Genomic DNA, 4,134 nt, shown 5'->3' with positions numbered 1-4,134 from the left:
AAGAGAGAGAGAGAGAACAAAAAGGATGAAAAGGAGAACTTTGATCCAGACTTTGTACCATATACAAAATTTACCTTAAAATGGTCATAGATCTAAATGTCAAACCTCAGTGAATAAAATTTTTAAAAAATCCCTGTGACCTTGAGTTAGGTAAGTTTCCTAGATTAATTTCTTAGAATGACACTGAAAGCACAATTTATAAAAGAATAAAAAATGATAAATTGAACATCATCAAAATTTAGAACTTCTCTTTGAAAGATACCATTGAAAGTATTATAAAACAAACCACAGATTGGGAGGACATATTTGCAAATCACATATCTGTCAAAAGACATGTATTCAGAATACATAAAAAACCTTTCTAAACGAGAAAACAAACAATTCAGTGTAAAAATGGGCAAAAAAATTGAATAGACACTTCATCAAAGAAGATATACTAACAGAAAATGAGCTTGTAAAAAGATTTTCGGTGGGGTTCAGTGGCTCAGCCTGTAATCCCAGCACTGAGGCAACTGGATAGCCTGAGCCTGAGGTTTCGAGACCAGCCAGAGCAAGTTGGCGAGATCTAGTCTCTACAATAAATCAAAAATTATCCGGGCGTGGTAGCGTGTGCCTGTAGTTCTGACTACTTGGAAGTCTGGGGCAGAGGGATCGCCGGAGCCTAGCTTGTCAACGCGGGGGTGGCCGCGAGTGTGCCACTGCACTCCAGCCTGGGTGATGGAGTGACTCCAACTCCAACTCAAAAAAAAAAAAGATTTTCAACATCATTGGTCCTTAGAGAAATGCAAATTAAAACCACAATGAGATACAACTACATAGCTATCAGAACAACTTTAAAAATTTATTACACTAGCAATTCTAAGTGCTGGCTAGGATGCAAAGTAAGTGGAACACTGGATATGAAAAGATGATACCGCTACTTTGGAAAACTGTCAGTTTCTTTCTTTTCTTTTTTTTTTGAGTTGGAGTCTCACTCTGAGGCCCAGGCTGGAGTGCTGTGGCACACTCACGGCCACCCAGTGCCGACCTGCTGGGCCCCGGCAATTCTTCGGCTTTCCAAGTAGCTGGAACTACAGGTGTGTGCTACCAAGCCCAGCAAATTTTTTTTTAAACTGATAGTTTCTTACAAAGGCAATATACTTACCATCTGACTCAGTAATCTCACTCCTAGATGGTTACCCAAGTGAAGTGAAAACTTACATTCACACAAAAACCTGCATGTACACTTTATAGAAGCTTTACTCTAATAACCAGAGACAAACAGCCCAAATGTTTTTCACCTGTTAAATGGATAGACAAAAAGTGTAGTATATTCACAGCTGTATGCAATGAAATTGATATGCATTATGTTAAATTAAAAGCCAGGTTCAGAAGGCCACTTTCCATATAATTCCATTCATATGACATTTGGAAAAGGCAAAACCATAGGGACAGAAAGCAGATTAGTAGTTGCCAGAACCTAGAGCTGAGGGAAGAGATCGATCCTGAAGTCTGGGGATGATGGAACTATTTTGTAACTTGCTTATGGAGGTAGTTATATGACTATTTGCATGTGTCAAAGCTAGCAGAACTGTACAAAAAAGATTCAATTTTAATTTTTTGTTTGCTTGGGTTGTTTAAATTTTTTTTTTTTAATAAGAGTGAGAGTCTCACTCTGTTGCTCAGGCTGGAGTGCAGTGGCACACGCATGGCCATCACAGCCTAGACCTGCTGGGCTCAGGCAATCCTTCCACCTGTCTTCCAAATAGCTGGAACCACAGGCATGCACCATCACATCCGGCTAATTTTTTGATTTATTGTAGAGACGAGGTCTCATCAAGTTGCTCAGGCTGTTCTCGAACCCCTGAACTCAGGCAATCCTCTCACCTCCACCTCCCAAAGTGCTGGGATTATAGGCATGAGCCACCATGCCTGATTAAAAAAAAAATTAAAAAAAAAATTGAAAAATATTACCTTTGTAACATATCAGTTTTATGAGGATTTGTCTGTTTCTAAATACCTGGAACAGTGCCTGGCACATTGTAGATACTTAAAATACAGGAGGTGCCAAAAATAATGTATACACATTTTAAGAAATATTATCTATGTATTACTTTTCAAAGTTGAATTAAATTACAGTAGCAATGTATAGTATGACGTTCACTCAACTGTGCTTCTGCCATTTTATTTGATTGTCCTGCCTGTCCCATTGTGATGCTAGCTTTCATTTGATGAACTCCATTTTTTGAAGGAATGTCATACTTAAAACGTGTATACATATTTTTGGCACCCCCTGTGTTTGCTGAATAGGTGAATAGACAAATGAATGAGTGGTGTTATCAGGAGATCTGAGTTTTTCTTCTACCCCCTTCTGGCTATATTCCTTGGACAAATCACACGACTCTCTTTACTCATCTATCTCATCTATAAAATGGGGTGATAATATGTCTCTTACTTATTACATAGGACTGTGTGAGGATAAAATGAAAACAAAATTATAAAACCTTTAAGTACTTTAAACTATAGATTCAATTAAATTATAAACTCTATAGTACTGTATGGATTAACATTATCATCATTATTACTTTTTAAAATCCACACAATCTTTGATTTCTTAAAATTTCACAATTCTCTTTTTTCCACTTATGTAACATTTATAGTCCCATATATACAATTTAGCACAAAGTTTTTTATTGATCTATTTAAAATGTGAAACGTTTTGTCAACCCAACTAGACTAGAAACTGTAGTTCTGCATCATAACCTTAAAAGTTTTCCTAAAAATTGATTTTGCTATTTCATTCATTCAATCAACAGATCAGACTATGCAAAGGTCCGGGGGTGCAAAGTACTGGCAATTTCATGGAGCAGTCAGGAGGCCAGTGTGGCTGGATCACAATGAGTGAGAGGATGAATATTTAGAATGTGTGGTCCATATCCTTAGGTCTCAGATTTTGGATTTTACGTTAAGTGAGATGGTGAGTCACTGTTGGGTTTAGAACAGAAAAGTGATTATTTCCATTTCAAAGTTTCACTCTGCCCTTATGCTGAGATTGAACTGGGTGCAGGCAAGAGAAGAATTGCAGAGACCAGTTATGAAGCTATTGCAATGATGCAGGTGAGAAATGATTTGTTAAACATATAATTAAGTATGATCAAATTTATTCTTATTTATATAAAAAAAGAAATGTAGCCAGGCTCGGTGGATTCTGCCTATAATCCCAGCACTTTGGGAGGCAGAGGCAAGAGGATTGCCTGAGCTCAGGGGTTCAAGACCAGCCTGGGGAAACTTGGCGAGACCTCATTTCTACAATAAATCAAAAAATTAGCCAGGTGTGGTAGCACGCACCTGTCGTTCCAGCTACTTGGAAGGTTGAGGAGGAATGATCACCTGAGTCCAGCAGGTTGAGGCTGCGGAGGCTGTGAGCATGCCACTGCACTCAGGCCTGGGTGACAGAGTGAGACTGACTCAAAGAAAGAAGGAAGGAAGGAAGGAAGGAAGGAAGGAAGGAAGGAAGGAAGGAAGGAAGGAAGAAGGAAAAGTCTTTTGCCAAATTTTGTGTTCTTAGGCTTTGAAAATATGATCATTTAACCATATTGCCTAAATATCTAATATGGTAGATATGAGTGCTAAAGTGCTGCTGACTAGTTGGTGGATTTGAATTCTCATATTAAAGGGATTGAAAGTTGTGCAGCCTTCTTGAAGAGTCCAAGATCATCTTGTTTTTCTCTTTGTGCCTATGGGTAGCAATACACCTGGGACCTTTTCCAACTGGATGTTTTAGTTGTGAGACCATCAAGTCGTGGGACATAACTGCCTAGGGTTGCTGTACTACAAAGGCCATCTCAGTGTTCTTTTGTTGCTATACTGCATATTACTAACACTAGTCATGAGCACTTGGCCCAGTACGTGGCAAGGAGCCAGCCTCTAGGCACTCCTGTGGATGTGCCAGTGTTCACCCTGGCTCAGCACAGGCCAGGCCCTTACCAGCTCTCTCATCTGCACAATGGGACACAACTGGATTTTCTGCTATCAGTTTGCTTTTAGTGTCTGGAAAATATTATTTATTAAAGAAATTCAGTCTTCTAGGGTGGCATTGAGGGCTTCCCCAGAAGTGATTTTTTAAGTTAAGCACCCAAGGTCTGAAGTAGACTA

This window comes from Carlito syrichta, unplaced genomic scaffold (genome assembly GCF_000164805.1).
Source record: "Carlito syrichta isolate Samal-C Ts95f unplaced genomic scaffold, Tarsius_syrichta-2.0.1 Scaffold287904, whole genome shotgun sequence".
In the NCBI taxonomy this organism is placed as follows: domain Eukaryota; kingdom Metazoa; phylum Chordata; class Mammalia; order Primates; family Tarsiidae; genus Carlito; species Carlito syrichta.
The sequence above is the reverse complement of the archived record's forward strand: the minus strand, read 5'-3'. Positions refer to the sequence as shown.